Below are 22,001 nucleotides of genomic sequence, written 5' to 3'. Positions count from 1 at the left end.
ATTCACCTTTGTGCCTTTTTCTAACACCATGTTCTGCACAAATCAAATGATAATGAAAGACTTGTTAAATGTCTGACTCACTGAACTCATGACTGTAACATAGAGAAGTTAAGTGATTCGCCCAAGGTCACACAGATTTTTTGCAAAGCCAGTTTTGTAAACCAGGTCACCTGGCTAATAAATCTTTCTACTATGCCAGAATAATGCAATAAATACTTAAATGTACTTTGTGTTATGAAGCACATGTTGTGTTTGCGTTTTGACTTGTGGTAGGTTGAGCTGGTGTGACATTTGAACTCTGATATTTTTATCTCGAATCATCATCACTTCAGTCAAGTTGATAGTGTCAGCTGCTCTGTACCTATTATTTTTGTGGAGTTATTGGATATTCAAAGGATATTATCAATGACCCTGATGAAGAGAGAGTTACTGTGTGTGAGAAAAGAGCAGTCTACAGAAACCATTAGACCATTTTAACCTTTTATTACATATTCTGTGTTAAAATCAAGTGATAGAATGTAAATGTCAGACTATAAGTAGTATTAGAATTTTGAGACAGGAAAATCAAACTCTGTTAGCCTGGATCCTCAGGGAAGGCCAGAACGTCACGTGGAGATCTCACCTACCCTGGTAATCCACCACAGAAGGGGCAGACGGACATTGGGCTGCCCCTGCTGTCTTTAGCTTAACCGTTCTTGTACTTCCCAGCTGGGTCTAACATTGGGTCCTTTCTGTTTTCCACACCAAATGTTTATACATGGGTAAATATCGTCTTCATGGACTGTTATTAACTTTAGACACGTGAAGCTCCTACATAATCTCGAAGCTGTCACAACCAACGATGGGATTCTCGAGCTCTGGAAGTTTATTAGGATAAACAATTAGACAAGAGTGCTTCCACAGTGCACACAGCCCCTCACAAAGTATTTCTGTTGATCTCCATCTTCTTCAGGGGAGTTTGTTTTTTTTCTTGCAATTATATGAAATGTCAAGAGGTCTTTCTGGCTCAGGTTTTTCCCTCTCAGTTACCAAATAAACCCACTTGTCTTTTCTGGCTCAGAGTAATAATGGTAATTATGTCAGAGGGCATTTCGTTATGGAAGTAAAAATTCAAATGAGCATCTTTGAAGCCCATCCTCGGTATCCTGGAGAGTCAGATTTGTGGAAAACATAGGCTCAAAAGACAAAGGTTTGATCCTCAACACTAACACTTAAACCTGGTAACAGAGTCACGTGGGTGCTGGCTCACACAGAGACCCTTGTTTTGAGTGACTCCGCCCAGGAGGGAGAAACAAAGAATGTCTGAGAAACTTTGTGCCCCTCAGTGAGCTCAGCAAGCTTCTTGATAATGGTCAGGGAATAGTTTGGACATGTCCCCTTGTGGGGTGTGCTTCTGCTGGTCTTCTTCAAGTACTTCGACGTGTGTGGAGATGTAACCACGAAAGGGAGTCTTCTACTCACTGCAAGACAAGCCAACAGTCAAGAGGCAAGGTGGGAGGAGAGAAAGGGTCTTTTTATTACAGCTTGCCAGCAAGGGGGAAGATGGCGGACTAGTGTCCTGAAGAACCATCTTAAAACTACAAAATTTTGAAGCAGGTATACAGGGCAAATGGGCTGAAGGGTGGGGGCAGTCTTAGAATGTTAACCATCTGGTGTTGTAGTCCTTGAGACTCCATTTCTCTCGTTGCCAGTGACAGATAACAGCAGAGGGCTTTTTTTCCCCAAAGTTCGTTACATCCCTGGAAAAACTTAGAGAACAAAGTTATTGCCTTATTGGAATAGGGAGGGCTATGTATAAGCCAAGGCTACGAAAATAGAGAGTATGCATATTTCTCACAAGCACGTGTGTACTTACCTAAGCTACGTGCAAGTTAAAGCATTGCTGACAAGGAAAAGGGAGTGTTTCGTGGATCGGGGTCATTTCTAGTCCTAACATGGTTCCCCTCCCTAAGATGGCTTCCCTTAGGCTAACCTATGTTGACCACTGGCTGTATTTATCTTAGCTATTTAGGTGGCACTAACAGAGACATCTACCTAGGGAAACGGGGATAAAGGAGAGGAAACAGGGGATTAAGCAAGTAATAAGGGACTCGGCATCCAAACACATCTGAGATGAAGGAACTTGACTGGAGGCAAAGCCAACTAGTTATTACTGTAGTGTATTGGAAATCTCCAAACGAAGTTTCTCCATGAGAGAGAATAATGTTCTGCCACTCAACTTCCAGTAACATCAGTCATGCAGAAATTATTTAGTGACTGTGTATGTCCTGTTCTCTTCGCTATGACAATTGTATGCACATTTAATGATTTTGTGACAACGGTTGTCATTTGAGACAGAATCACGCATCCAGGCAGCTTGCCCTTCTGATGGACTGATGGAGTTCAAATGGTGGTGGAATATATTTCATTTGTATACTGTTGATCACATATAGCAATAGCTACTCACTATATGCTGGGCTCTCACCATTCTAAGCACTTTGCCTTATGAGATAGGATAGTGCTATTATTATCTTATCACACTGTTGAGGAAACTGAAACACAGTGGGGTTAAGTAGCTTGTTACACAGTTTGAAAATGGTAACGTGGAATCTGAGCTGAGGCAGTCTGATTTGAGAGACCTCTGGTTTTAGTCTTGAGAGTTTTAGAGATACAGACTTAGACGATAACTGTGGGGGGGGGGGAGGGGGAAGATTCGGAGATCTTAAGGAATCTGAAAATGAATGCTGCCCAAGAAGCATTTTATCAACTTAGTTATTTAGAGAGGGAGAAGCTCTTTAAGAATCCAGGTGGGGAGCCGGCCCTGTGGCTGAGTGGTTAAGTTTGCGCGCTCTGCTTTGCCAGTCCAGGGTTTCACTGGTTCAAATCCTGGGAGAGGACATGGCACCGCTGGTCAGGCCATGCTGAAGTGGCATCCCACATGCCACAACTAGAAGGACACACAACTAAAATATACAACTATGTACTGGGGAGATTTGGGGAGAAAAAGCAGAAAAAAAAAAAAAGATTAGCAACAGTTGTTAGCTCAGGTGCCAATCTTTAAAACTATTAAAAAAAGAATCCAGGTGGTTAATAAATTAGAAGGGTGGGCAGAACAAAAGCTATATCCTTCAGGGATTAGCCTTAACATTTATGATTTGGTAGTCATTTAATTAGCTGCTAAATCACTGTACACAGCTTAACTAAATACAGATTTTAGATATCTATGTAGATATATAGATATCTATATAGATACAGATATGTGGATACATAGATATGTGAAATAGTATTGTCTCAAGAGATACATGCATGTTCATCATTTCAACCCCAAAGGAGCACAGGCTGGTTCCCTTTCACTAGCAAGGTTTTGTAGAGGGGCTGACTTTTGGGGATATCCACGCTTGGGAGGTAGTAGAAACCTACCAGAAGAATGATGAGAATGGCTACCTGTGTTGAATGCTGGCTCTTGCCAGGCATTTCGTTCGGAGTTGTACACTCATCCCTATCACTCACAGCTCTCCTGTGAAGTCAGAATCCTTGTACCCATTTTATAGATTGGGAACATGTGTCCAACATGATACAGCTCCTAAGGGATGGATTAAAATTTAGGGCTGTCTCAATCCCAAAGATGAAATTGTCAGCTCACATCTGATGGAACAAGAACTCACGGATCTTTTCCGGGAGCAGTGGTATCGATTTGCGCTAAAGTTTGTTGGTTACCCCTTGACAATGCCCGGCTGGAATTAAGCATGCACATCATGGATTACTGGTGAGATTCCTTCAGAGCCTAGTGAGGTGCAAAAAGAACCCACTGGGCCGAGGAGATAGAAAGCTCTCTCATAAGGTTTATCTAAAGATATTAGATTATAATATTTATATAAGTACATTTTTACTAAAAAATGATACAAGTAACTTACCCTCGTTTTTGAGGTATTAAACAAATAAGTAAAACAAGGAGAAAATACAAACCACCTGCTATCCCACCACACAGAGATAAGGTAATGTTTTATTGTATATCTTTTTAGACTTTGCTTTTATAGGCACACACACAAAAGTGGGTTTATTTTTTAACCTTGATTTTTTCATGTAATAATATCAGATTGGAATCTTGGGGATCTATTAAGAATTTACAGAGTTTTATTCAATTTGCCAAGCCACTATAGGATTTAGTGTTTAGGAACATGCAAATTTGTACAACCAAGCCACTGACCTACAGTCCTGTATTTATTTATTTATTCTGCTTTTTCTCCACAAAGCCCCCCAGTATATAGTTGTCTATTTTAGTTGTGGGTCCTTCTAGTTGTGGTACATGGGATGTCGCCTCAGCATGGCCTGATGAGCAGTGCCATGTCCACACCCAGGATCCGAACCGGCAAAACCCTGGGCCGCAGAAGCAGAGCGTGTGAACTTAACCACTCAGCCCTAGGGCCGGCCCCATACAATCCTTTAAAATAGCCAAGGGATGGTGGCAATGGGGGTGGAATGGATTAGGTTATAAAATTTTAAGCAATTGAAAAATTGATCCCGTACTAACACAGTGTCCTTAAAGCAATATAAAAATGAAGAAAAGGGCTGGGGTGAATGGTTTAAACAGAGAAGATTAACAAAAAGACTAAAACAGGTACATAAGTGCTTACCTGGGTGATAGCTGGGTAGAGCTTTGCTGTTTCCAGCTCAGGCCTGGCCATTTTAATTTGAGTTTTAAGATATAGTAAAATACTACTAACAGCAATGAGAATAGCTATAATTTATCAAGCAGGAGCCAGGTGTGCTCTGATTGCTTTACATATATATCCATTTATCTTTTAAAGATGCTTACTTCACTCTGTTTTGGAGTTACCATAGTGAAATCAGGGCTAAGTGTTACCGACTAACTACCCCGAGTAACTCAAAGGAGGTTTTGATGGTACTTAGCTGTTTCTCAAAGTTGTTTTTTCAGTTGTGTTAAGAGGTGCAATCACCAACTGCCCTGAACTGGTCCAAACCCCCTTGCAAGAGTGACACCTATGCAGATGGGCCAAGATTTGTCCAAAAGTTACCTTTGTTCCACCCCAGGAGGAGGTTAGGCCTTATTACCATAATATGCAATGTATGTGGAAGCATGTTTTCAAACTGCACCTGCACAAGCAAGTACCCACCTCTACGTGTGATGATGAAACTTCCCTTTTGAATATTCATTCCCCATCTGAAATAGAAGGCATCTGTTTTCCCTTGCTCAGGGAGCCACGGCTTTGGAAGTGATTCCCGGTGGTCTCCTTTATTTGCTGCAAATAAACTATACTTTGTATGATGACTACTTCTGGTGGAGACCGATTGCAACTCGCCAAGAAGCAAACCCACTTTGGTCTGGTAACAGAAGCACTCTGCTTTCCAAGGTGACAGAGGGGAGGCAGCGCAATCTTCCCTCTGTCCTTCTGAGTTCTTGGCTTAATACACCCTCCCCACCCCCACCCTGTAACAAAAGACAGAGCTAACAGGAGAAAAATAAAACAATTTTAATTATGGACATTCCTACCGGAGCGTCACAAAGATATGAGACTCAAAAGGCAGCCAGATGATTGAGACTTAAATACCATCCTGAGCTAAGACAGGGACAGGGGCGTGGTCTTCAAAGGGGGATGCAGTTCAGGGCAAAGGTGAGAAGAGGAACGTTTGGTGAACAGAGGTTACCCCTCCACAAGGTAGGTCCCTCAGGTGAAAAGTTCTCTCTTCCTGGTACAGGCCTCCTTTCTACATAAATTTCCTGTATAGACATAGATTTCCCTTACCAAAGGGTAACTTCTCTGTTTTCAGAGCTTCTCCTGCATCTGCAGTTACTTAAAAATAATCAGCTCAAAATAATCCTTATTGCAAAGAGGCGTGGCACATTCGGCTACCTGTCAGTAAAGAGAAGAAAAAATATCCCCAGAATGACCTTAAAATGTCGGAGATCTTTATTTTGTTTGGTTTTAGTCTTTTCAGTTCATTTACTTTGGTAAATGAGCCAGGACTTTCTGTGGTGGGTCCAACAACTAGCCGAGCCAAGGTGGGTTTCTCCTGACCCTCAAGCCAGCTGGACTTTGGCAAATGCACAAATTTGCCCAATGTTACAGGTCAAACCCAGGCAGGGCAGAAAGAGGTGGGGTTTATTTCCCTTCCCTTTCCTCTTAATGTAATCTGTTGGTTTTCAAATGCTGCAATCAGCAAACACAGGAACAATGATTTGAAAAAGACAGAGTGTGTGTGCTGATAACCAGTGCTTTATTTTGTATGTTTTTGTGTTCTTAATCATTTGTTTTTAAGCTAGAATCAATATTAAGTCACTCTTTTCAATCTTGATATAACATCAATGCTAGGGAGCTGCAGAACAAATATATCTTTTAGATATGCCTAGACACCTGTTTAGTAAAATAACTTGTTAACAAAATTTGAGCTACTCATCCCATATAACAGAGCGATTGGCCGTGGGGGTGGGGACTAGCTAGCTTCTGAGAAATCCTCTTTTAAGATACCCATAAAATTAAAGAGGGACATTTTTCTGTTATTATAAAGTGTTTGCTTTTCTCCTGTTAATCTGTCTTTGCCAGTTTAATTTTCAGACCCAACCAGGGACCCTAAGAGTGTCGAGGAAGCTTTTTCCTGCCCTGCAATGTCTGGTCTTTTTTCCTGTAGCTGTGATTGGAATCAGTCTTGCGATGACAGTGTTGTGAACGGGACTACAGCGGTCTGAATTAAAGACTAAACTTAAGTTCTTCTGCATTCAAATTTGGACAGCAGTCTCGATTTTTTTGACACCACTAGGAATATCTTTTCCCCTCTATAGAGCAGAGATGAGGGTGTTCGACGCTGTGGTGTTGCCGGCCATGAGACTCAGCGCATGTGGTTTGGCTGTAAGCGCTGCATAGAGGAAGAGCATTGTTACGTTTGATACTTTTCCTGTGTGTGTTTGAGAAACCTGTCCACGTAAAACTGATGGATTGACAGGAAAAGAGGGCGGGTGTTTTCTTTCAGAGAAGCTGGCTTAGGAAAGCAGCTCACAGCCGAACACTCTACAATACAAAGGTTTCCGCTCGCGTGGAAACTCTTTTATTGAGAACCAAATCACCACAGTCATATCTCAAGCAAAATGAACTGTCTCTCTTTAAGGACAACAAAAAGCTCTCAAGATAATGACTGGACAAGTCTCATTAATTCACGATTCCAGTAATAGACACAATAGCCTGGTTCAGGTTGCAAGTGCCACCCGTCAGGAACACTCAGCAGCCATTCTTCTCGAAAAGCTGCCTTGCCACCGAGAAACTTCTTCCACAAGACGAAAGACATGGGGAAAACAAAATGGCAAACAAAACAAAGCTGAAGACAATTCAAGATTTGAGGAGTCAAACATTAAACAAGGTAATGTTTATAAAGCACTGGGCACGTGGTAAACCGTAGTTAAATTGTAGTTGTAATTACTGCTACTACTGAGAATGGGAGAGAGAAAAAAGGCAGGAAAAAGAAGTTGGAAAACAATATGAGGTTCCTCAAAAAGTTAAAAATAGAACTACCATATGATCCAGCAATTCCACTTCTGGGTATACACCCAAAGGAAATGAAAACAGGATATCGAGAGATGTAGGCACTTCCATGTTTATTGCAACGTTATTCACAACGGCCAAGATATGGAAACAGCCTAAGTGCCTACCAACTGATAAATGGATAAAAATGTGGTGTATAGATATATACAGAGGGATGTTATTCAGCTATCAGAAAGAAGGAAATCCTGCCATTTGCAACAACATGGACGGACCTTGAGGACGTAATGCTAAGTGAAATAAGTCAGACAGAGAAAGACAAACACTGTATGATCTCACTTATATGTAAAATCTAAAAAAACAAACTCATAAAAACAGAGTAAAACAGTGGTTACCAGGGGCTGGCAGAGGGGGGAGGGGGCTGCGTAGGAGAGACGTTGTCTAGGGGTACAGACTTGCAACAAGCAGAAAATAAGTCCTACAGATCTAACTCGCAGTATAGTGAATATAGACAACAATATTGTGTTATAATCCCCAAATTTGCTAAGAGACTAGATCTTAATTACTCCAACCACTAAAAAGAAATGATAATTATGTGATATGACAACGGTGCTAATTATCATTACAATGACAATCATATTTTAATATATAAATGTATCAAATCAACATGTCATACACTTTAAATTTACAGTGTTATATGTCAAATATATTTCAAGTAAAAAAAAGGGGTTGGAAAGGCACAGTAAGGTGATCTAGGTGAGCCAGGACTGACAAACTCCAAAGATGGGGTCTAGGAAAGAAGACAGGTATAAGCTAGTTCTGGCTCTGTCACCATCTTGCTGCGGTCTTGGGCACTTGAATTCCTAACAGTTAACTGAGGACCTGAGTTTGGGGCACTCAGGATGGTAAGTCACAGATCCTGTTTTAAGCAGCTCACAGGTTTTTTTGTATTTCAGGGCCTTGTGCCTACCATCTGAAATTTAGTCGGGTTGACCTAAATCAGTGTCCCTCAAACTTGAGTGATGTATGGCATCCTTTTAAAGGAAAGGAATTATTAAATTCTGCCAGTATTACTAAATTATTTTGGTTATAATGCGACCTGAAAAATAAACACTACCCTCCAAAGAAGCATAAACTCCTTACCCTATAGGTATCACTCTACTTTACAACCCAAACAAAGTTACAAACTAAATACAAACAAAATCGAACTTGAGAACACTAATCAGATATGAAGAATGATGTTTTTTAAAGTAAGGTTGCTGTTCCCATCATGAATATAGCGTCTTTGCCTACCCAATTCTGTTACCGTCTTCTCTGTTCAAACTACTGGGAAACCAAACCACAGCATGTAATGAGTTTTGTTACAAATGCACTTCATGTGTATTACTAAGTTTTCCTCTTTTATCAGTAGCCAACCAAAATTAACGCTGATGCTATTTATCATCGACAAAAACACACGCTCAAACACTGAAATAACATGGCGGTACATGTGTTTGAGGTGGCCATACGGATGATCCAAAATACAGTCCTATATTTTTTTTAGATTATTATAGGAATACAAACACAAAACTTAAAAAAATTTCTTAAAGAATGCGTGACCTCTAGAGTACATCTGACTCCAGTTTGAGGAAGACTAAGTGATCCTTAAGTCTTTCCTAGTTCTCAGATTCTACAAACTCTGATCCTGTTAGTGCACAAAATTGGGGTTCTCCTGCCAGATGTGCATGAAGAGCCAATTATTATGGCATCAGCTTTTGAGAAAAGAAATAAGCTTTATTGCAAGATTGGTCTGCAAGGAGACAGGAGGCAATGCTCTCAAATCTGTCTCCCCACTCCAGGGCTTGGGGCACAAACGCTGTATGATATCACTTATCTGTAGAATCTAAAAAGGCCAAACTCGTAGAAACAGAGAGTAAAATAGTGGGATGAAGGGCAGGGTGGTCTGAAGTGTAGAGATAGATGATTGGAGGTGAGGTAATCAATGATCTTCGCAAGTGTAGTCGAGTTTCCTGGCTCTTCACAGAACGCAAGTTCAAAAATGGTGGTAGTACTATGATCTGAGAGTGGAATTTTCAGTCCCTTGATGTCAAAAGGGTCACTTGTCAGGCATTTGCGCAGGACCAGTATGGGTTGGTGGTCTCAACCAGCCTGAACTGGACAAGGGGTCATTTCTCAGTTCCAGAAAAGCCACTCTTTGTGACTCTCTTGATAAGATGGGGTCAGCTGAACCGGTCTCAGAGGGCCCATGGTTACATTCCTACTCTTATGAAGTTTGTTCTTGGTGTTACTCAGAGTAGGTGCTCTCTTAAATATTAGTGTAAGTTGATTACACTTTGGTATATAACATTATCCAGTCTGTGAAATAATAGAAAAAAAAAAAAAATATATATATATATATTGGCCTCTGCCCCAGTTCCTGGCACAGAGCTCCTAAAACTCTTGTATTTTCCTAAGTGATAAGAGCACTGGGAGCATCTTTTGTTCTAATATTGATCTTTGACTTTGGTTCCTGACACCAAGATCCTAAATCCCTTGGAATTTCCTAGGTGATGGGAATGTCTTTTGTTCTAACCAGGAGACTCTTGGTGGGCTCCTCCGTGAGGGCCAGTTACAAGAAAGACCAAGCTGTGATTAGAAGCTTGGAAATTTCAGCCTCACCCAGATTCTCCAAGAGGGGAAAGGGGCTGGAAATAGAGTTAATGACTGATCATGCCTATGTGATGAAGCTTTGATAAAAATCCCAATTGTATGGGGTTTGGAGAACTTCCAGGTTGGTGAACACATGGAGGTGCTGGGAGAATGGTGAGCCCAGAGAGGGCATGGAAGCTCCACGCCCCTTCCCACATACCTTGCCTTATGCATCTCTTCCACCGGGATGTTCATCTGTACCCTTTATCATATTCTTTTGTAATAAACCGGTAAACAATAGCTAAACTCTTTCCTGAGTTCTGAGAGCCGCTCTAGCAAATTAGTCGAACCCAAGGAGGGAGTCACGGGAACCTCTGATTTATAGTCAATTGATCAGAAGCACAGGTGACAACCTGGACTTGCAATTGGCATCTGAAGTGTAGGGGGTGGGACTGAGCCATTAACCCGTGGGATCTGACACTACTCAAGGTAGATAGTGTCAGAATTGAGCTAAATTATAAGACTACCAGCTGATGTCACCAAATCGCTCAGTGTGGGGAAAAACCCCCACACATCTGGTGTCAGCATGTTGTAAGTGTGATAGCAGAAGTGTTATGAGTGTGCTAGTAGAAGTGTTAGGAGTGTGATAGTAACGTGAGAGTACAGGGAAACACAGGAGTAGTGTAGGGTTCTACTCACAAGCCAATCATTTTTAAAAACGGAAATTTTGATCTGCATAATTTTCTTGGTACAGTTCTTATAAATGTCACATAAAAATACATATAAAGTCACCAAATTTGTTTGAATATGCACTTCTAGCAAACAGTGTAGATTAGACATTAGAGAATAACCACGTGCTGGAAAGATTTTCCTATACCCTGTTCTAAGAAAAATTATTGCAGCTGCAAGCTCTTGCAGCCTGGATGGCCATGCTTCCTGTCATATGCCACCCTCACACTCTTCTCTTCACAGGCCACAGGGCCAGAGAAGACACCTACCCAACCCAGGGTCTGAGTCTTCGCTGGTCTGTCTCCAAGTGTGAGCTGGGCCAAGTCAATTCTCTCTCTTTTGGGACTTTGAAACAAGGGCTACAGAAGGAATCTACCAGCTAAAGGTGGGAGCTGCAGCTGAAAGTTCATGAGGGAGCATCAGGGATGGGAGCCTGTTGGTGCTGAAATATGGGAGAGCAGCAAATCAGATGCCGGTAGCATGGAAAGCACCTGGGGGTAGCTGTCCCATTAGTGGTGGAGCATGGGGGCAAGGATCCAGCAACCCCACCAAGGCCCTTGGAGCCACCTTGAATTCTGAGCAGCCCTCCAACACCAGTCATTGTGGGGTCCTACTCCGTTACAGTGCCGCTTCTTAAATTACCTTGGTCAAAAAGCTAACTCTATGCCTCAGTTTTCTCAACTGTAAAATGGATATAATAGTAGAATCTGCCTCATTGTGCTGGTTGTGAAGGTTAAACAGGGAAGGGCTTAGAACCAGGCTTGGCATATAGCGATCACTCAATAAATGTTAACTCCAATCATCGTGATTTCTCCCATGACATATTTTATATGACATTACAATAAATGTAATTGTGTTTGATCTAGCTAGAAAGGGAATCTTGTTTCTTGTAGCAGAGCCTCAGTGGAACAAGCAGGGGTTGTAGCTTTCCTCTTGTCTCCTTAGAATGTCATCTGTGTTGGTAAGAATTTGTGAAAATTTTCCATCGTAGCATTGGATTCCTCATTTTCAATAAACTCATTTTGACTCTTTGATGAAATAAGACAGTGATTTGTTATAATGGTTCAAATTTAAAGAAAGGTCATTATTGAATGTATTACATTAAATGCAGGAACTAGTGATTTTTAGACATCTTTTAGACAAAGACAAAGAATAATTGGGTAAACTAAGTTCTGAGAACTTCAGGTTCAGAGCCACGGGTCCCCCAGGCAAGGATGAAATGCATACAGTCAGAGGAAGGGGAGCAGTGTGTGTGTGTGTGGGGGGGGGCAGGGGGAGTACACAGAAAGAACCAAAGAACTGGCAAATGAGTGGAGGAAGAATCATTCCTGTCCCACAAAATGAATGAATTTTCTTTTTCCATTTTATGTTTCAATCTCTTTCTTTCCAAGATTCTAATTTAGTCTCTAGGGAAATTGTACCCTCTGCCTCTGAGACTTGTTTCTGAATGAACAATGGAAATCAGAGAGAACACAGGGCCAGTGCCTCGCACATGGTAGGAGCTCAGCAAATGTTTGCTTGACTGCATTGAGCATTAAAATGTACTTTACAGGCAACTTTATTAGAAGTACTTATTCCAGTAAAACAAATGTTCTCTCTAAAGCACCACAAAATCCAGAGGAAACCAACACAGGCCTGATGAAAGAAAGAGGAAATGTAATTGCCTTAATGTTTTCTTTTTAGAAGCATTTAGTCACACCCACTAAGCCACAAAGACTCTCCCAATCTCTATGGAGACCCAAGAAGGCTCAACTGTACCAAAATAAAATAAGCGTTAATTTAGAGCTGCTGGACCTCATGAACACCAATTTCACATGTGATTGAACATTTCACAAAGCGCGGGCTCCGTGAGAACGGCGTAGGGAAGAGACTGGGCTGGGTGGCCTTCAGCTCCGCCTTTGCTGGTAGCTGGCTGAGTGACTGGGCAGGTACTGCACCCACACAGGCTTTGGCTTCTTCATCTGTAAAATGAGGACAATGAACTTCTGGACATGGTCTTCAAGATCGCTTCTGGCTCTAACACTCAACTGAAGTACACTCAGGTTCAAAATCCAGATTGTGGGAAAATGTCAAACAAGCGGAAAATGCAAAGCTCAGGATAGAAGACTCCAAATGACAATTCAGGGGTACAGAGATTTTAATGGTGTCTGTGGTAACCAGCCTACAAGATGACCCCCCAGTAATTCTCACCCCCTGGTATTCACCCCCTTGGGTAATCCCCTCCCGTTCCGAATAGGGCTGACTGTGTAGACTATAGGATAATATAGAAGTGATTGTGAGTGACTTCTGAGGCTAGATCATAAAAGACATTGTGGCTTTCACCTTATCTTCTTGGATCACTCTCTCTGGGGGAATCCAGCCCCCATGTCGTGAGGATACTTAAGCATGTGGAAAGATCCATATGAGGAGGAACTGAGGCCTCCTGCCAACAACCAGCACCATGTGAAAGAACTGTCTGGGGAGCAGACCCTCCGGCACCAGTCAAGCCTTCAGATGAATACAGCTCCAGTGAACACCTTGACTGACACGTCATCAGAAACCCAAGCCAGAGCCGGCCTGCGAAGCCATTCCCGTCTTCCTGAACCACAGAAACTGTGTGAGGTAACAAATATTTATTCTTATTTTAAGCCAGTAAGTTTTGGGTGATTTGTTACATGGCAATACGTAGCTGTTACAATGTCTATAAGAAAAATATAATTCTTGTAGAGTGTTTGTATAACCTATGCACTGGTTGTTTCACCTTCATTTCTTAATTTAGTGACTCATCAGAAAGTGTTTTGAGAACACCTATTCTGTGCTAAACATGTGCCAGGTGGTAGAAATTCAGGAAGAACATAAAGTTCATATCTTCAAGAAGCTCATAGTCTGGGAAGCTGGGGGCAGCGTGGGTAAATGCTTAGAACAGATGCCAATTTGATATCCCTGCTTTAATATCGCATTTTCTTTTCTGCCAGTGTTTTGAGTATGTAAACTTTGGCTGTGACTTCAGCAGTGGAAGAGAATGCTCATCAGTTACTGCTGCATGATTGTTTTTGGTTTTATAAGACTGATCAATACCATCAGCTCCCCCTTTAAATGCTAATGAATGCTTTAACACAGCAGATGCAGACATACAGTACACTGCAGATTAAAATTAGGCACAAAATTAAATTGCTTACACATAGCAGAGGAGTCAGTTTGGACATCTTGATAATCAGCCAGAACCAGCTGACAAATCTTGAATTGTCCCTGCGCCAACACTGAGCCTCCCCCAGTCTCAGCCAGCATGGCATCATCTGGCATTGGGAGCATGCCTGGTGCCTTGGGCACTAGGAAGGAAGACTACCAGGTCAGGCTTCCAGTAAAGCTCTGTGCGCTCGTGGAGCAGTCACAGCAGGACTGCAGAGGCCAAGGATTGGGAACAGTTGATACTCAAAGGGGAAAATTCGTCACCCCGAAATATGAACCTTTGGCATAAGGATTATTTTAGGCTGATTATTTTTTTTTTATTGAGGTTATGATAGTTTACAACCTTGTGAAATTTCAGTTGTACATCATTATTTGTCAGTCATATTGTAGGTGCACCACTTCACCCTTTGTGCCCACCTCCCACCCCCCTTTCCCCTGGTAACCACTAATCTGTTCTCTTTGTCCAAGTGTTTGTTTATCTTCCACCTATGAGTGGAGTCATACAGAGTTTGTCTTTCTCTATCTGGCTTATTTCGCTTAACATAATACCCTCAAGAACCGTCCATGTTGTTGTGAATGGGATGATTTTATCCTTTTTTATGGCTGAGTAGTATTCCATTGTGTATATACACCATATCTTCTTTATCTAATCATCAGTTGATGGGCACTTGGGTTGCTTCCATGTCTTGGCTATTGTAAATAATGCTGCAATGAACATTGGGGTGCATAAGGCACTTCACATTGTTGATTTCAAGTTCTTTGGATAAATACCCAGTAGTGGGATGGCTGGGTCATATGGTATCTCTATTTTTAATTTTTTCAGAAATCTCCGTACTGTTTTCCATAGTGGCTGCACCAGTTTGCATTCCTACTAGCAGTGTATGAGGGTTCCCTTTTCTCCACAACCTCTCCAATATTTGTTATTTTTTGTTTTGGTTATTTTAGATATTCTAATGGGTATAAGGTGATATCTTAGTGTAGTTTTGGTTTGCATTTCCCTGGTGATCAGTGATGATGAGCATCTTTTCATGTGACTGTTGGCCATCTGTATATCTTCTTTGGAGAAATGTCTGTTCATATCCCCTGCCCATTTTTTTGATTGGGTTGTTTGATTTTTTGTTGTTGAATTGTGTGAGTTCTTTATATATGATGGAGATTAAGCCTTTGTCAGATATATGATTTGTAAATATTTTTTCCCAATTGGTGGATTATGTTTTTGTAGGCTGATTATTTTTAAGAAACTTCAGATACAGGTTAAGCTCTGAAAATGAGTAAAAGCTACCCTTTTGTAAGAGATATTTACATTTATAAGTGAACTCTCCATTTGTGAGAGTGTCTCCTTCTCTGTGCCAGGAAGAGGAGGATGACCAAATCTCTACAAACTCTTGTCAATGGAGAGGACACCGACTAAAATCCATATAACAACCTTACCCTTGTTCACTGTGCTTTTCCTGATAAACCTCCCATAACTGACTCTCCTCACCCCCAACATCTTCTTCTGTCTTTAGCAGGAGATAGTATTTAAGGTGATGGCTTAGGCCATTTCAGGAGTTACTCAGTTTTCCTGGGTAAATCCCCTGTATACAGGAGGTATGCATGTTATTAAACTTCTGTTTTTTTCCTGTTACTCTGTCCTTTCTTACAGCCAGGGTTCAGCCAAGAACCTAGATGGGTAGAGGGAAAATTATTTTTCCTCCTCCCACATATTCATAAAAAACACAGTACTTTGGGCCTCTGGAAAGGAAAGCCATATAGTGAGATTCTATAAACATCTGAAAGGACAACGTCTCTGTGTGAATTTCTTGAATATACATAGTATTTCTATTCTTTTTTATTCCTGTCACAAGTGTTTATTGAGAGCCTCCATTTGCAGTGCCATACTAGGTGTAGAAACTCAAAACGGAAAATGAACACAGTTCACTGTGATGCAACGGGTTGCTTCTTGGGAAAAACAGACTGGCCTTTCCCTTGAGGGGCCTTGGCACACCCAGAATCTGCTGTCAGTGATAAGACCAAAAACTTAATCTGTGTCTCAGAGTTGTGCTCGGGGGCCAATTCACAGTGGCAAAGCTCACAAGAGACTTGTATAAAATCAGAACGACAATTATTCTGACAGTAGAAATAAAACAGTAAAGTGGATTGGAGACTTCTGTTAAGGTCACTTAATGAGCATGAGATCAGAACAAGAATTTAGATGATTTGATGGTTTCTTAGCCTGATTAATAAATTAATCAATCAATGCATTCATTCAGCAAATAGGTTGAGTACCAACTATGTGTTAGAGATACACCGGTGATCAAGACAGGCACAGCCCTGCCTTCAAAGAGCAGATAGTCTAGTGAGGAAGACAGACAAGCAAATTTGGGGGCAATTATAACAAAGGGGGATAAAAATGACTGAATACCCAAATGGTCCTTTGTGAACACATAAGGAAGGGCCCGACCCAGACCTGGGCACCAGGGAGGGCTTCCTGGAGGTGGTGATGTATCAGCAGAGAGCTGAAGGATTCAGCTGGACAGTGCAGGGGAGGCTGGACGGAGGCAGGACAAGTTTTGAAGACAAGAGAGAGCATGGCGGCAATTCAGTGTAGCAGTAGTGTGGTATTTGATTGCTGTGTGGAGAGGCAAATGGTGATGCAGAAAAGGTCGGCAGGAGCCTAACTGAATGACCATCTCCACAAGTCAGTTTGGGAGGGACTCCGCTGGACAATACTGCCCTTCTCATGGGCCTGCACGAGTGACCGGGCCGGCTGTGCCCCGCACGAAGGCCTGGCGTGGACAGCACAGCTCAGCTTTCCCTTTGTGGATCACCTTGTTCCGTGTTCCCAAGGCTGACCGCCTCTGGCTGTCCCCACACCCGCCTCCTAACCCTCCCACCGCCTCTGAAAGACTCACGCTGTCTTTGGATTCTTCATGCCGCCATCTGGTTTAGGAACACATTTTCCAGGCCTGGGAGGTGTTACATTTGTGGCCATCCCAGGGATTAATTCTCCCAGGTCAGTCTCATGTCCCCATCGTCAAGTCCTGGGATAGCGCTGTGCCGTCCTCCCAGAGCACCTTCAGGGGAGCAGCACTGCGTGCGCGCTGCATGTGGTGCAAGGGAGGGTGTGAGGAAAGGCCCCCAAGGGGAGCACAGAATGGGAAAGTGGAAGGAACTGTGCAGGGAGGCCTTGGGGAAGCAGGACCTGAGGGCTGAGTTTTCTCCAGGTCTAGGCAAGGAATTTCTGTGGGAGAGCAGAGTAAATGGAACATGGTTATGGAGAGTAAATCTTGATTTCAGTTTTGAATGAACTATGAGTCACAAGTCATCTTCACTTTTTGGCTTTCTTGATTTGCTCATGCATTATTTGGCCAGCTGGCTAGTCAAAAGGAAAGGGCAGTTGAGGAAGAAGTCACTGGTGCCTGCCACACTAAAGCCTGGACCATTTCAACCGTGGATCTGGCACTTTCTCCACCTTGGAGAGTCTCCTAAACCAGTTCCAGTAATAGCAAACAGACAGAGCTGGGCCCAAGTCTTAAGCTCTGACTTCTGCAGGGCATCCTGGCTTAACAGGAGCTTCTTACATCCAGTGATGACAAGAGATTTTATAAGCCTCCTAAATACACTGTCCATAATTTAAAATTTCAATGATGCTGCACCCTAAACAGTTTGGCACAACCAAATCATGGCATCTTGTAACTGAGCAGCTTCTGAAAGCCAGTTTTAGGAGCATGCCATATCTGTACCGACTTGTCGAGGGGAGATGATAAATCACAGAGAAGGTACTTACAAGGTTTATAAAATATTAGGTACTTCTGAACTGCAGTCAAGTCAGAACGCTCTGAGCTGCATCCAGAATGTTTTGACCCTGCTATTTTGAACTACGAGACATTCTGATCTTGCTGCTTTGACCCTAAAACTTTTTTTTTTTTTTGGTGAGGAAGATTGGCCCTGAGCTAACATCTGTGCCAATCTTCCTCTATTTTGTATGTGGGATGCCACTGCAGCATGGCTTGATGAGCGGTATATAGGTCCACACCTAAGATCCAAACCCACGGACCCCAGGCTGCCGAAGTGGAGCACACGAACCCAACCACCACACCACCAGGCCGGCCCCAGACCCTAAAACATTTTGACTCTATATTTATGGATAAAATATTTTGGTCAGAACCATATAACTATTGAGAAGTGTTTTTGTCAAGAGAGAATTTACAGAGTGAACGTCATTATGTCGATTTAATTTCCTAATCAAAAATCCAACATCATAAAATTGTTTCCCATTTTTGTATTAAATTTATTGTACTGATTTTCTTTCCATAGGATGAGTTCTTTTCAATCTAAATTTTACACTGAAGATTTTATATATCAATTTTTTGTTTTGTTCATATCAAATTTTACCAATCATTGCTTTCGCCACTTCGAATTTTCTTTTGTGGCCATTGTTTCTTAATTTTCCCAGTTCAAATTTTACTACAAATAGATTTTTTTTTTAAAGATTTTATTTTTTCCTTTTTCTCCCCAAAGCCCCCCCAGTACATAGTTGTGTATCTTTAGTTGTGGGTCCTTCCATTTGGGGCATGTGGGACACCACCTCAGCATGGCTTGATGAGTGGTGCCATGTCCACGCCCAGGATTCAAACCAGCAAAACCCTGGGCTGCTGAAGTGGAGCGCACAAACCTAACCACTTAGCCACGGGGCCAGCCCCCTACTTTAAGTAGTTTTAAACATTACAGTTTAATTTTTATTATTTTTATGAACTATGTTCATAAATTGGTTGAAAACAATTGGCAGTTTATATTTATTTCTAAAGTAGTCCTTGATAAATTATCTTCAGTTCTCCTTTACATATTTGGGGTTATTAGATTATTCAGGTTAGTTCTATAGAATTGCTAATCCAGGGACTTCGTGCAAGGAGCAGAACATCTTGCTTTGTCTGGGCTATGCCTGGAATAATGACTGCCTCCATGGTAGCATCCTATGTAGATTTAGCAGTTCCAGACTGGATCAGAAGCCTACTTAGGGTCCACCAAATCCCCACATTTGGAGGGGCCCAACCCAAGGTATTCTTTCTTAATTTGTTCCTACTACAGTCATGCACTGCATAATGATGTTTCGGTCAACAATGGACCACATATGTGATGGTGGTCCCATAAGATCAGTACCACATGCCTAGGTGTGTAGCAGGCTATACCATCTGGGTTTGTGTAAGTATTGTAGGGGAGGAAGAAATTTTCCTCTACCCTTCTAGGTTCTTCTGGCTGGTCTAAGAATTAAATTGACATGAGACAGATTAACAAGAGAAAAACAAACACAAGTTTAATAATATGCATACCTGGGAGAGACCTAGGAAAACTGAGTAATTTGCCAAAACGGCCAAAGCCCTCACCTTAAATGCCATCCTCAGCTAAAGACAGAAGAAGATGTGGGGGGTAGGGATAGTCAGGGACCTCAGAGGGAAGGGGAAGGCAGTTCTCACAGGTAGGTGAAAAGGAGCACATGTTTGGAAAACAAGTGTTTGGCCACACAGAAACAGAAGAACAGGGGGCTAGCCCTGTGGCCGAGTGGTTAAGTTTGCACGCTCTGCTTTGGTGGCCCGGGGTTTTGCCAGTTCGGATCCTGGGCCCAGAGATGGCACTGCTCGTCAGGCCACGCTGAGGCAGCGTCCCACATAGCACAACCAGAGGCACTCACAACTAGAATATACAACTATGTACTGGGGGGCTTTGGGGAGAAAGGGAAAAAAAAGATTGTCAATAGATATTAGGCCAGGTGCCAATCTTAAAAAAAAGAAACAGAAGAACACAGAAGGGAGCCCAACAAACAGGCTTTTCTAGGCACCCCCCCCCCCCCCCCGCCCCCCAGTACCTAGTTCATGTCATGCTAAGGTGATAGCTTGCTTCCTGAGACAGTTTTTTTTTTATTTGAATTCTTTCAGGCAGTTACGAGAGAGGTAACCAGAAAAACTTTTTGAGTCTGTTGTTTTTTAAAAATAATCATGCTAAAGTAATTCTCATGTTAAAGAGACACATTTTGGGGTGTCAAATTTTGTTCCCCTTTGGTATGCTTTATGATGTTTGCACAATGACAAAATCGCCTAACAATGCATTTCTCAGAATGTATCCCTGCTAAGTGATGCATGACTGCATAATTTTTTTCTCCTAAAATATCCTTTTTTTTTTTTTTGGTATTAACCCCAGTCTCCTCCAGGTTAAATAGTTCCTCTTGTTGGCAACTGATTTAGCTTGATGGAAAAAACCATCCTGTTAATCCTTGCTCTGTTCTTGACTTACATTCATCTTTCAATCTGGCAACCAACTTTTGGTGAATAAGCATAATTAGGGGAAAAAAAAAAAAGAACATCCAACTCTTACTATTTCTTTACAACCAAGAAGCAGACTCCAGATGTTCTCATTTTGGTTTTGACTGGTAGCATTGATGCTGACAAGTATTTTCCCATGAGATATTACCAAGTGGTCAGTTTTGTGGACTGTTGGAATAACCTCTTTGTGATCAGCTACTCTACTAAATAGGGCTGAAGTCATTAAGTTAATTTACTACCAGCTTGGATTCTCTAACCCACGGCCCAAGAAAACCAGAAGGGGAAGATAGCATGAAATGAACAATCATTTGCAAAACACTTTTTAAACGAGTGTCTTAAATAATTCCCCAGAATGTACACTTTTTTTTTAATAATTAAAGCCATCCTTAGTGTTCCCTTCAGAGTGACTCAGTTAAGACTCCCTGTTCAGCTACTTGTCCAAAAATTCTAACCAAAGAGAATACGTCAATGCTCATTTGCAAGCAGCATGGTATCAAGACAGCAGACTGTAATAGTCCACTTTTCTCTCAAATTAAACATGAACAAAGGACAGGGGGAAAAAGCACTTGAAAACAGACTGTGAATGATGAGCTTCGTGGAAAAGGGTCACAGTGGGGCTTAACACCTTAGAGGAGTCAGTTATCTGTGATGGAAAAGATTCCCCCTCCCGCCCTGATTTCACCATTTCCCATTGCTTTTGCTTGTAAATGCAGATGGCAGACAATAAGGCTCGTTGAATCCACGATGTTAGGTTACGTCTTCTCTCATATAAGAAGGTTATTCCCTATAAACTTGACTTTAATGCTCCCCAAATGCAGTTTTCCCCAACAGATCCCGAGTGCTTGATGACAGCAGGGCAGCTACTCTGGGGACACACACATGTACTCGATGACCGGTTTCTATTAAAAGACAACTCAACCTCACAGAATTCAGGTGCCACTTGGGTTTCCCCAGAACCCTGAGAATCCTATGCAGGGCAAAGGACACAGGACATTCAGGGTCAGTGAAACTTGAACAGAATCTCAGACTCTATTGAAAGCAACATTTGTTTATTGGACATAGACTTTTTGATTTGTAAAATAGGAAGGATTTCACAAGCTGGATCCCACAACGCCTGTCCTCCCACCCGCACCATTTACCTCTTTACCCCAGCTGCTTAGAGCTTTCTTGCTGCAAAGATGGTATTTACTGTCTGGCTCTAACAAGGATGTTGGTAATTTTAAGCTTCTCTGGCTTTTAGCTTGTGATGTTTATATTCTGCTCTGTGTCTGTTTTCTTTTAGATTTTAGATTTCTGCCATCCCAGGAAGTCCTTATGCACTGTTGATTTCCCCTCTTTGCTCCTCCTTTGGTAAAATGTGGAAAATAATATTCAAAGGCAGTCCCTGGGAGCTTTGGGAAAGAAATAACCACAAATCTCCTAGGCAATTTAGATCTTTGGTTTCTGATGAGTGTTAATAAATGAGATATGCATCATAATCCACATTAAGTTCAATAATCTTTTTTATTGCCTAAAAACGACAAGTCAAATCAGTTCAGCTTGGACTATGATAAAAACCCAAATATCTTACTAAGATAAATACTAACCAGCAGCGTTGAGACTAGAAAAAGGCAGGTGAGGCACTGGCCATGAGCACACAATTTAAGGAAGCATCAAAAAACAAACAAACAAACAAAAACACCACCGCAGTTAATCAAGATAAATGATA

Source organism: Equus quagga, chromosome 4, assembly GCF_021613505.1.
Source record: "Equus quagga isolate Etosha38 chromosome 4, UCLA_HA_Equagga_1.0, whole genome shotgun sequence".
Classification (NCBI taxonomy): domain Eukaryota; kingdom Metazoa; phylum Chordata; class Mammalia; order Perissodactyla; family Equidae; genus Equus; species Equus quagga.
The sequence above is the reverse complement of the archived record's forward strand: the minus strand, read 5'-3'. Positions refer to the sequence as shown.